This window comes from Prionailurus bengalensis, chromosome C2 (genome assembly GCF_016509475.1).
Source record: "Prionailurus bengalensis isolate Pbe53 chromosome C2, Fcat_Pben_1.1_paternal_pri, whole genome shotgun sequence".
Taxonomy (NCBI): Eukaryota; Metazoa; Chordata; class Mammalia; order Carnivora; family Felidae; genus Prionailurus; species Prionailurus bengalensis.
In genome coordinates, this window is record NC_057350.1 from 72,273,740 (window position 1) to 72,286,690 (window position 12,951).

A 12,951-nucleotide genomic window follows, 5' to 3' on the forward strand; every position below is an offset into this window, starting at 1 on the left:
CATACACTGCAAGATAATCCTGGCTGCTAAATCCTATCCCAGTCCAGTGGGTGTAAAATGGTATTTCCTAGTGTCTTCAATTTGCATTCTCCTAATTCCTAATCAAGTTAAGCATCTTGTTATGTTTACTGACAATGCTTTCTCTTGCAAAACACCTGGTTGCATTTGTCTTTTTTTCTTATTTATTTCTAGGAGTTCTTCAGGTATTCTGGACTCTAATTCTGCACTAATTATGCATTGCAAGTATCTTGTCTTATTTGGCACCTTTGTGCTTTATTTATGGTGTCTTCTGAGGAACAGAAGACTTTCGTTGTTTTCTTTTTAAAGAGGCTATTTTTAAGGACACTTTCAGGTTCACAACAAAAGTACAGATGAAAAGTACAGGGAGTTTTACACATTTACAGACCCTGCCACTGACCCCCCAACAGCCCCTACTGGAGTGATACATGTGTTACAATCGATTAACCTACATTGACACATCATTATCAGCTTTTCATTTTAGTGAAGTAGAATGTATTCAACTTTTTCTTAACAGTTAGTGCTTTCAAGAAATTCTTTGTACCCCAAGGTCATAGAGGTATTCTCCTACACTCGCTGCTTAAGGCTCTATCTGCTGCCTGTCACGTCCATCATGGACCTGGGGTTGATTCCTGAGAGTGCTGTGGGGCAGAGAGATCTGTAATGGGCAGGAGCACCCCGCCCGCTTTCTCACAGTGTTGCTGTGAAGGTCAGAACAGAAAATGCGCGTGAGAGGGCTCTGAGGGTTGCTGCCCTTTGATTTGCTAAAGAATTGGTGGCATGTTAGGCTGCTGCCATCCTCCTTACGAGGCTGGAGGATATGTGTGGTCTTTGCAAGAGAGCAAGTTCCAGTAAAACAGCTGGGGTTGGTCTCCCCTCCACCCACACTCCACACTGCATCTGCCACCTCACGTTAGCAAATGAGGTTGCCAATATGGCCTGAGTCATAGAGAAAAGATTAAATTACACTCAGGAAATCCTGCTCACCAATGTGCTGGAGTAATGAGATTCAGAAAGATGTCTGTCAATAGCAGCAAAAAGCAAGTGTGGGTGCCTCGCAGGGAGACTGCTGCACCTCCCCGACCAGTGGGCACCTCCAGCCCAGCTCCTGCTCCATCTGGAGAGGCAACGATAGCTATAGACAGGCCTGTGACACCTGTGACTAGAGACCCTTGCAGTCCTCCTGGAAGAGGCTGCAGAACCCGAGGAGGGGTGAGGCCAACTCCAGAGATGAAAGATTCAGGAGGAGGCAGATCCATGTGATGGAGGGCTGGTGGAGGTAGAGGGCTGAGAGCTGGAGGAAGGAGAGGAACAGGCCCACCAGGGAGCTGGCCATGCCAGAGAGCAGAGGCCTGGCTGCTGGAGGAAGCTGACAAAATCAAGCACACCCTCTGGCCTGCAGAAGGTGGCATTGTTCGTGCTCCCTGAAGCACACCATGACAGAGCCGGAGCTGAGGCAGGGCCCTGGCCAGGTGCCTGCTACGTGGGCCTGTGACACTGGCCGGAAATCCCTAGTTCCAGGATGTCAGCACTGGGCTAGGGCTGGGGGGAGGGAGGGATATGAAGTAAGTGGTGACACTAGACTGTACACTTTAAATATGTCCAGTTTAGTCGGCTGTGTCTCCAGAAAGCTGTTACAAATGACCAAACAGCATGGTGGTCATTTTTATTACACATGCATATTGACAGGCAGAAGAAAGACTGGAAGGCTGTTCTCCAAAATGTTAACAATGGTTACAGTTCTGGCTTGTGGGAATTAACAGGGAACATCCATTTTCTTCTCTGTGTTTTCCTACACTTCACAAATTTTCCAACAGAGACATGTTTCAGTTTTGTGGTCAGCAGAAAAAAGTGTTTACTTCAAAATAAGAGCAATCTCTAGGTTGCAGGGATCTGGAGAAGACTGGCAGCAGGGGGGCCACAGGCTGGGTATGTGGCCGGTGCTCGGTGCCAGGAGCCAGCATAACTGAAGCAACCAGCCTCAGGGTGAAAAGCCAGCACTGGAGTGGGCTCTGGGGTCACACCTCAGCGCTGCCATTTGCTTGCTGAGTGGCCTAGAGCTAGGTGCTCGGCCATTTGGTGCCTGGGTTTCCCCAGCTGTGATATGGAGATGACTACAGAAGTTTCTGAAGCTGGCTGAGGGATTCAAGTGGCCCGCACAGGTGGTCCTAAGCAGCCTTCCCACAGCGCAGCAGAGACTGGGCGATGGCAGCTGCCATTCTCCCCGCCCCCCCCTCCCTCTCCCCCCCCACCCCCATATTAGCCTCAAGGTATTAAAAAGAATAAAAGGGACTTAAAAGCTTCCTTCCTTCCTTCCTTCCTTCCTCCCTTCCTTCCTTCCTTCCTTTTCCTTCCTTCCTTCCTTCCTTCCTTCCTTCCTTCTTTCCTTCCTTCCTTCCTTCCTTTCTTTTCTTTCTCTTTCTTTCTTTCTTTCTTTCTTCTTTCCTTTTCTTTCTTCTTTCTTTCTTTCTTTCTTTCTCTCTCTTTCTCCCTCCCTCTTTTCTTTTTCTTTCTTTCTTTCTTTCTTTCTTTCTTTCTTTCTTCTTTCCTTTCTTCTTTCTTTCCCTCTTTCTTTCTTTCTTTCTTTCTCTCTCTTTCTCCCTCCCTCTCTTTTCTCTTTTTTTCTTTCTTTCTTTCTTTCTTTCTTTCTTCTTTTTCTTTCTCTCTCTTTTTCTTTCTTTCTTTCTTCTTTTTCTCTCTCTCTTTATCTTTCTCTCTTCTTTTTCTTTCTCTCTCTCTTTACCTTTCTTTCCTTCTTTCTTTTCTTTCTTTCTCTCTTTCTCCCTCCCTCCCTCTCTCTCTCTTTCTTTCTTTCAGATAAAAATAAAGAGAGTTGAATAATCTCTGAAACCAAAAGCTAGTTCTGGAATGGAAGGTTTTTGAGGTTTCTCTTAACTGGTACCAGAAATCTTTATCTCTCAACCAACTGTAACCACCACTGTGCCCTCCTCCCACCCGCCAACAAATGTGCTGCTCTGGCTCCACTTCCCACTCCCCTGACCCTCTCCTGTGAATAACCGTTGCTCCTCCTGGAGCTGCACTTCCAGGACACCTTACCCTGCCCTTCTTTTATTTGTTATTTGTTCTCTCCCCCCAAATACCCCTGGAGTAACCTGTGTCCTCCCCGCCCTCCAGGCCCAGGCCAATCTTTGGCTTGACATCCTTTTTAGGGGTCTGGAAGCTATCCTCAACTGCTTTGGCCTGGTACACTGGGCAGTTTACCATGCTTCCCTGAGCCTCAATTTCCTCATCTGTCTATTGGGGCTGATTACCCCTGCGCCGCCCCCAGCTCATGGGGGAATGTGCTCTGTAATGTGTACATTAAGCTTTGCACAACACAGGTGTGCCCACAGGCTTCTAGGAAGAGGAAGCCTTCCCTGACACCCTGCCCTCCACCCAAAGGTGGTTCCGGCCCCTGGGAACAGTCATGCATTTCGTTGAAACCACCTTTCTATGGTCAGTCAGCTTCAAGTCTTACTGAAGGTGGCTTACAGCTGACTGGTCATTTCAGTTTTCCCAAGCAAGCGCCCTCTCCTGCCTCTCAGGTGCTCCAAGGGCCTCGAGGCCAAGGCCATCTCATTCATCTTTCACCCCTTCCCCATTCCTTTTCACCCAACAGATCCGTTACTCGCACAGCAGTAGGCTGTCATGGGTGCTCATTACCGGTTTGTTTTATCTGAACCTGAGTTTACATCTCTGGCAACTACAGCCACGACACGTGGCCATTAAACTTTATGGTGACAACAGAACAAAGGCAGAGGGACAGGTCAGCAACATGTCACTCTGAGGGTGAGAGCACATCCTAGGAGTTTTTTAAGAGGCACCAGGGCAAAAGATCTGTGATGGCTGCCCACATAGGAAGGTCCCCGACCTGAGTCACTCACAGTTGGGGGGGGGGGGCTGTAGAAAGGACAGTGTCCGGTGTCTGGGTGGATGAGGGCGGATGCATTTGCAGAGTTAATAGCTGTCCTTTGACTCAAATTCTTCTCACCTACTATCATATCAAGCTTTAGAGGCCTGTTGGAGGCCAACTCTAGGCCAGACCAGTGGTTAAAAGGCCCTCAGGGTGTCTTACTTTGTTCCTCCTCCACATTCTGGGTTCTGGATTCTTGTGGTGCTCAGCCAGGCAGGTCTCTGCCTGCCTTTTGTCTCTGCCTGGTTCTCCTTCTGGTCGTCTCCCCTCCCTAGTCCCCAATCAGCCTCGCTATCTGTGCTGCCACAGGCATGAGGTCAGCCAGTCTGATGCAACCGTTTCTGGTGCGGGGACAAGCCCCTGCCTGGCACAGCTCACCAACACAGGGGCGAGCTCTGAACTGTCAGCCCCGAGCTCCGCCACCCAGGCTCAGTGTCCTGTGCAGGAGCCCTCCCTCCAAGCCACACAACCCCACTGAAGACTGGTCATGGCCATTGTTTTAACCCCTCCACTCCCTCACTGAGTGAGCTGGGGCAACTCACCTCACCTCTCTGCACCTGTTTCTGCTTCTGGAAAGGGAGACAATGACACATACTCTCAGGACTGTTGTGAGAATTAAATGGAAAACAGCATTTCCCAAACTTTGGTCACTCAATGTCCCGTCACAGGTTTTTCCATACCTGCACATCACCTGCTTTACTTTTTTACTTGGTGTTTCTCATCAAGTCAGCTTCAAATCGTCTCACTTTGTAAAAAATATGCTTTGCTAAAGAACACAGGGCCCATGCAATAGATTAATATATGCAGCCTCTTCTGTTCCTTTTAAATGATGCATTTTTAAAACTCCTGTCACGGGGCGCCTGGGTGGCTCAGTCGGTTAAGCGTCCGACTTCGACTCAGGTCACTATCTCGCGGTCTGTGAGTTCGAGCCCCGCGTCGGGCTCTGGGCTGATGGCTCAGAGCCTGGAACCTGCTTCCGATTCTGTGTCTCCCTCTCTCTCTGCCCCTCCCCCGTTCATGCTCTCTCTCTGTCTCAAAAATAAATAAACGTTAAAAAAAATTTTTTTTAATAAAAATAAAAATAAAAAAAATAAAAACTCCTGTCTCCAAATCCTTCCCTTCTTGGTAGGCCAGGCCTCTTTTGAGCCAGCTATAGGCTTTTCCAATAATCATCACAATAAATACTTAACTATCAAATCCAAAGTCCTCTGGGGAAGGTACATGAAAGCTGTTGCAACATGATTTGGAAGACCCTGAGGTAAGAGATGGGCAGCTTGAACCCACCCCTCCCCGGGCAGGTGTGTAGCAGCTGTGGGCGTGGGGACCTCTGCCTGGAGGAGTCACTGGCCCTCTTGGAGGACAAGGACCAAGACCCCCACTGCCCCGCTAGGAGAGAGGGACACAGAGGACAAGGAGCCCTAGGGCCCAACTGTGAACTGAGAGGCCAGCTCATCTGGGCATCCCGGCCACACTGTCAGAGCACATACCTCCTGCCAGTTGGTGCCTGAAAACCCAGGGCTGGGGACCGAGGGCAGACACCCGCACAAGGGTGAGGACAGATTTGCCCTTCATTACAGGTCAGGTCTTGACAGCTATGTGGGCAGGCACAGCCTGACACCGTGACCCCCGAGCTCAGTGTGGCCTAGTCTCACCGGGACTTAAGAGTTTGGGGACTGGAGCTTTAGCTCTTTAAAAACAAGTCAATTAAGCGGTGCCATGGGGCTTGCATGTAACAATCTCTTAATTGTGCTCTGCGCCTTTAGCATAGAAGGTGCTTTCACACTTTCTGCTTGGTACTTCACTGCCAACCTACAAGGTAGGTTGTCCTACCAGAGCAAGTCCAGGGCTGTGGCCCCAGTTCATAGATGAAAACACTGGGGTTCAGAGAGGCTAAGACACGAGCCCCCAGGGCAGTATGCAGTGGTAAACAGCGTGGGATATTTATCAAGCACTCATTATGTGCTGGCATGTTCCCACACCTTACCTCATGTAATACTTAAAACAGTCCTATGACGTATGGACTATTAGCCAAATAAGCAAGGTTAGGAATCCCACCCAAGATGCATCAGATTTGAATCTGTTACGAATTACAGACAGCCCCCAATTTCCAACTAGATTATATTCCAAGATGTGGTCTAAAGACTCTTGGCCACTGAAACAGGGTTATTATGGTATTCAGGTACTCAGGCTAATCCAAGGAGGGCCAATTAACCCAGAATACTCCACATTCCTGGATATGTGCAATGAATATTCAAAAACTATTACTATAATGCCAGCAGTCAACATAAAACAGTGAAAGCATTTGATAAGAAAGTACTTTTTACTTATCTCAAAGCCTGCCTAAAATCTGAGGCCCAGATAGAAGAATGGACATAATTTACCCCGCCCTCCTATTTTAGAATTTAAAGAAGAAAAACCAGTGGTATGGGGGGCGGGGGAGCAGGCTGGGGAAAAAAGACAGTTGACCAAGTAAGGTCAAATAAGGAAGTTGTGAAAGCAAGAAGCAGGTCCCTGAGGCCGGCTCAGCACGAGGGGGACAGCAGGATGGCTGGGGACCTTAACTTCTCTCCCATTCAGGAGCTTGTTTTCATCACAGAAAGATGCCGGAAGGTACCGGATCCGCTGACTGCTGGGGAGTCTGGGAGACTCAGAGCCCCGAGAACAAAGAGAGGAAAAGCAATGCTGTCAATGGGATTTTCTAGGGAAGACAATTGGGTTTCCAGTGGGTCTAATCAGAAATGGACTCACGCCCTGCACCACATACCGAATTCTGGCAGGGGGTCAGGAGTCAGGGTCTGACGGCAGCTGGAGACTCTCCACTACCCTTGGAAGAGCAGCCTGGGACTCTGGCTGCTTTTTGCTCTGATGCCGGGACAGCAGCTCACAGCTGTGTGACTGGACCCGCTGTTTTACCTCTCACCTCCTCCTCCATGAGACAAAGGTGACACTCAAACCTCCCATCCAGGGTCACTGTGGAGAATGAGTGAGTCAGACAGTGTCTTGCACACAGGGGACACATAAACGATACGTTACCCCCTGGTCTGGCTGGTGCCCTCACTGCCTGACTGAGGCTTCAGGGCCATCAAGGCTGTGAAGGCGGCAGCTTTGTCACAGTCCCCTCTGTGCCAAGTTATGAGATGGCCAGAACTGAAGGGCTGGGAGGTGAGTGGAGGGTGGGGAGGCTTTCATGGTTCAAACCAGGTGTGAACAGATGAGAGACATGATTCTAACTTGAGATCAGAGCCTGACAGCATAGCAGGCTGTGGGCCACTACCTCCCCTTTGTGGAGCCCTCCAGGAGAGGGGCCTGCAGTGGCCACAGAGCAGAGCAGCCCCAGCCAAGCCAGCGGAAGTGCCCATAAACCCCCTGTTCTCAGGTAACATCGGCACTGGAAGGAGTCACAGATCTTTTGGGTCCATATCCTCATTCCACAGATAAGGGAACAGGTCCAGAGAGGGGAAGGGCTTGTTGCAGTCACACAAACCCACAGAGGAAGTGCTGGGCCTAGAAATCAGGTGTCCCAACACCCAGGCCGACGGTCAGAATCCCCCCTCCCTGTACCTCCAGCTAGGAAGCACTTGCTCATCCACCATAAGCATCTGATGAGCTTGCTTCCAGTCTTTTAAAAATACATATATAGGGGCACATGGGTGGCTCAGTTGGTTGAGCGTCTAACTCTTGATTTTGGCTCAGGACATGATCTCATGGTTCTTGGGTTCGAGCCCCGCATCGGGCTCTGTGCTGACAGCTCAGAGCCCGGAGCCTACTTGGGATTCTGTGTCTCCCTCTCTCTCTCAAAATTAAACATTAAAAAAAAATGTGTTTTAATGTTAAAAAATAAAAAAACAAAAACAGAAATACATATATAAGATTGAAAATTAACGATTATGCCATCTATGAACACATTATTTTTTAAATCCAATTTCATTACCTCCTGGATACATTGTAGTTATTCAGTATTTGTTGAATGAATGAACTTTTAGCCCCACTATCCCAGTTCAGGCTCCTCCCTAGATGACATCACTAAGCTCTTGATTGGTTTCTCCTCTGCAAGTTCCTCCACCCAGTGCCCTCCCTCCCCATCCCTATCGGGGCTTACCATGTGGTCCCTACCACAGCAGGGACCCTGGGGACCAAGAGGGCAAATGAGGCTTCCCAGAGGTTTCCTTCCACCCTGCTCCTCTTTGGTCAAGGCCCCTCTTTTGGGACACCCTTTGGATTAGGCTTGGGAACAGGCTGGGACACCCAGACACCCTCTCCCACGGATCCAGGCCCTGGCACCCTGCTCAGCTGCTTCCTCATGCTACCCAAGCGCTCCTTTCACTCAATGGCTGGTTTTGTCTTTGCTTTCACTCCTTTCCCCACTGTGCTAGGATATGGAAGGACCCCTGAGCCTCCGGTAGGACTCCAAGGAAATCATTCAATCAGAAACTTAAGGCCAATTCAATGGGGAGAATCCTTCCACAATGTATAGAGATAGCAAATTATCATGTTGTACACTTTACGTACCTTATGATTTTATCTGTCGATTATAACCTGGTAAAGCTGGAAAAAAAGAAAAAACCTAAGGCCAGAGCCTGGGGCACTGGCAGGGCCCAGCACTGCTGAAGGCAAGGGCATGAGTTCTGCAAGAGTTCTGCAACAGGACAGAGCCTGGAAGTTTTCCTGGTAGGAGGTGAGAGGGAGAGTCATAGGGCAGGAGTTAGGAGGAGAAGCAAGTATGTCTGATCCCTGAGGTCAAGGATGAAGAGAGAGTTTTCAAGAAAGAGGGTATAATCAACAGTGCCAAAGCAGCTGAGGATGGAGGAAAGTCACATCCACTTCCTGAGCTGGATGTGCACAGACCCTCCCTGGGACCAAGTTTGGGATCAGGATATGCCAGGAGGCCCACTGGCTGGATCAGGTACTGAGGAGACCTCCTGGTGAAGCTGGATAGATGAGCTAGGTGGGTGTGGACCCACCCCCAAACCCCAGGGACACGTCCCGAGACCCTACTGAGCAGAAACAGGGTGGGACGGAAACTAAACAAATTGTGCCTTTAAAGTCACCTGAAATTTATGTCTCAGCAATGTTTGATTTTTGGCTTCTCTTTCCTGCAGCAGGATATTTAAAGAAAACAAATCTTTAAAAGCTTCAACTCCAAAGCAAAGAGCCCTCTGTGTGCCTACTTCTGGTCTCTGCTTTAGGAACAAACCTCCTTTACTCTTTGGTCTGAATTGTGTCCAAGGCAGAGTGAGCCTCTCGGCCAAGATGGGTGCAGCCCAAGTCTCTGCTGCAGGTTCAGAGTGAGCCTGGCCCAGCCAGACCTTGAGACCTTCCAGAGGCTTCCACTCCAGGGCACCCTGAAGCCAGGGATCCAGAGGAACTGGTGGTAGTACCAGTTGGGAGCAGAGAGGGTCACATCTCTGCCCCAAACCCAAGGCTGGCCAGCTATCCCCCTAGGGACAGATACTTGGTGGGGAAGAGAGGGAGCTGAGAAGTCACCCAAGGAAGGTGACCAGTCTTTGTCTGGGATTTAAAAAGAGGTGGCCTGGGGCGCCTGGGTGGCTCAGTTGGTTAAGCATCCAACTTCGGCTCAGGTCATGATCTCACGGTTGGTGGGCTCGAGGCCCATGTCGGGCTCTGCGCTGACAGCTCAGAGCCTGGAGCCTGCTTCAGATTCTGTGTCTCCCTCTCTCTCTTTGCCCCTCCCCTTCTCATGCTCTCTCTCTCTCTCTCTCTCTCTCTCTCTCTCTCTCTCTCAAAACTGAATAAATGTTAAAAAAAAATTAAAACAAAAAAGAAAAGAGGTGGCCCATTCTTGGCTTTGGCCATTTCCAAATGATCCAAATCCAGAGCTGGAAAAGAAGGCCCAAGAAGGGGAAATGGAGACAAAGACTTGAAACCAAGTATGGCCCTCCTATTGCTCCTTTCACAGCAACCCCACACCTACTCAGCTGTGGCCTGTGCAAAGAAGTGAATGTCAGTGTCTTCCCATGGTGCACTGCGTGACCCCACAGCACTGAGGAAGCTCTGCACGAGCTTTAGTGTCCCTTTCACAGATGTAGGAACAGTGGCTCTGAGATGATAGGGGCTTTCCCGGGCCACACGGCCAGAAGCAGCAGGGGTTGCTTTCCAACACAGCTCTCCTGATGCCCAGTCTGTGCCCTCTCCACACAGTCCCACCATCCTGGCCAGGAAAAGGGCAGATAGGGCAGTCTTTCCATTTCTGTCAGTGGCTGAGGAACAGACAGATTTCTAGTGAGCACTGGGCAAAGGACTTTTCCAGCACAGATGGCCAAGGGTCCTGCCCAGGGATTAGTACCCTTGCTTGGTGACCTAATGCATCGCCTGCTACCAGGGGACAGATGAGGTTCAGGTAAAGGACCCTAATCAGTCATTCAATAAGCCCTGACAAAGTCCTGTCCGCTTCAGGGCTTGTCCCCAGACTAGGGGCCCTCCTTCCTGGTCACTGAGTCATGGGCTTCCAGTAGGTCAGGGTAAGAGTAGTCCCAGGGAGCCTCCAGAAAATTCTGTCCTTGCAGACAGGGAGATGGAGGCCAAGGCCTGCCCAGGGTCCCATCCACAAAAGTAACAGCAGCACCTTCCCCACAAGTCATTGTGAGGATTAAATGAGATAATGCAAAGACAACGCAAAGCACTCACCCCACAGTTAGCACTCAAAGAGATATTATTTTTGTCTTCATTGTGATTTTGCCTACCAGACCCAAGCTACTAGGCCTCCAGGAGAAGAAAGAGTGCCTCCCGGTTTACAGTCCAGGCCTCTGACCCACCTGGTTGCTCACGGTGGCGTGATGGAAAGACTCAGAAGCAGGAGTTCTGGAACCCAGTCTCGCCTGGCCTCTACTTAGGTGTGTGACCTGGGGGAGGCCCTACTGAACCTCCCCCACTAGTAGTTGGTTTTCTTCTCACTGAGAAGGAAACGAGATATTCAGGAGGGACCCTTCCAGCTTGGGAATCTCCAATTTCAGCAGCAAAACTGCCCTGACCAGAAAGCTGTGAAAGCGTGTGCCTGGCTGGGAGGAGGAAGCCCCGTTGGAGACAGACAAAGGCACCCTGTGCAGGCCCTGCCTCTGGCCCGGCCCAGAGCTCTGTGGGTTTCCACACCCAAGCCCAGGGCCTTCCAAGAATCACAGTTAAAAGGTATTACTTGAAAGTTGCCAGACAGTTAACTTTGAGTTCCTGGAAGCTGTAGTCCAGGAACAGCTGGGGGTTGGGAATGGTGGTGAAGCGAGGCTGGGTGGGGAGGTGAGAAGTGGGGAGCAAAGACCGAGGTGAGGGAAGGACTGGCCACAGGGAGAGGGGAGAGCAGGCAGGAGCTCCGAGCACAGCTCAAACACAGGGTTCAGATGACCACGGCTTTGACCTCCTTCAGCCTAGGACACTATCCACCCACAAAATAGAAGCAACAATGTGTTTTCTTAACAGGAAACTCTGTCACCATGCGGGAGGGCAGAGCCTTTGGGTGGTCATCCTGCTGTTCCCTTGAAGACTCTCAGGCCACCCCTCCATTCTCCTTTGGCCCAGAGACACTGACATTGGTTGCTTTTCTCTAAAACATGACCACAAAATCTCCCCTCTGAAGCAGCACCCTTCACCTCTGCAGCCTGGCCATTAGGGAACCCACAACAAACCGGGCAGAGGCAGGCTGCTGTTGCCATGGTGACCAGCATCCTGAGGCCACAGGAGATCACCAAGTCCCGACTCCGGGCAACGCCTCTATCACACGGAGGCCATGATCACCGCCATCAATCAAGCACCTCCAGGGTGCCAGTGCTGAGCCCAGCTCTTTGCACGCCCTGCATGATGTACCCTCGGAACAGCGCTACGAGGGGCAATGGTGTATCTCCTTTCACAACAGGGGAAGCCGGCAGTCTGGCTGCAGAGCCCAGGTCTCAACCACAACAGCAGTCTGCCCTTATCCACGGTTTCAGTTACTCACACAGGGTCATCTGCGGTCTCGAATCAGACAAGCTTCCTTCTGAGATGTCGTCAAAAGGCCCACACTAGCCTAACACTGTGTCACAGTGCTGATGCCGTTGTCCTCACTACAGCTCATCTGGTAGGCATCTAATCATCTCACATCACCACCACAAGGGTGAGTACAGTCCAGCAAGAGCTTTTGAGAGAAAGACCACATTCACATAATTTTTATTATAGTGTTTTGTTATCATTGTTCCAGCTTACTTTTAGTTGTTGTTGTGAATCTTATTGTGCCTATTGTATAAATGAAACTTTATTATCGGATATATAGGGCTCAGTAGTACCCCGGTCTCAGGCATCCGCTGGGGGTCTTGGAGCATACCCCCGTGGATAAGGGGGACTACTGTAACAAAATGAAATAAAATATAACTGCTGGAGCACCTGGGTGGCTCAATCGGTCGAGCATCCGACTTCAGCTCAGGTCATGTTCTCGATCAAAGTCCACGAGTTCGAGCCCCCCATCGGGCTCTGTGCTGACAGCTCAGAGCCTGGAGCCTGCTTTGGATTCCGTGTCCCCCTCTCTCTCTGCCCCTCCCCAACTTGCACTCTGTCTCTCTCTCTCAAAAATAAGTAAACATTAAAAAAATTAAAATATATATATATATATATAACTGCCTATAGAAGTACAGTGCAATGGTGAAGGCTAAAAGAGATGTGGCTGTGCCTCCTAGAAGTGTGACCCTGGGAAAGAGGTCTATTTGCTTAGTGCTGATTCCCTCATCTCTAAAACGTGACAACTTCAGAGGGTTGTGAGGATTAAAAAAGCGCATACGAACCCCTGTCCCTGGGCAGGCCCCAGCGGTGCTCAGTGAAGGTTTCGTCACCCATTACAGGGCCTGCGAAACCTTCAGCCCTGCACACTCCGCACACAGGAACTAAAGAGTAGGATGTGGGCACTGGGGGAGCATCACCTGGGTACGAGGCACTGGGCCAGGGGCCCAGGAGGGTCATTCGACCAGGGGCCTGGGCTCTGCGACACAGTAGGATTCTGGGCCCTGATCCCTCACTGCGGCAAACCTCCTCTGCCCCATCAGTCC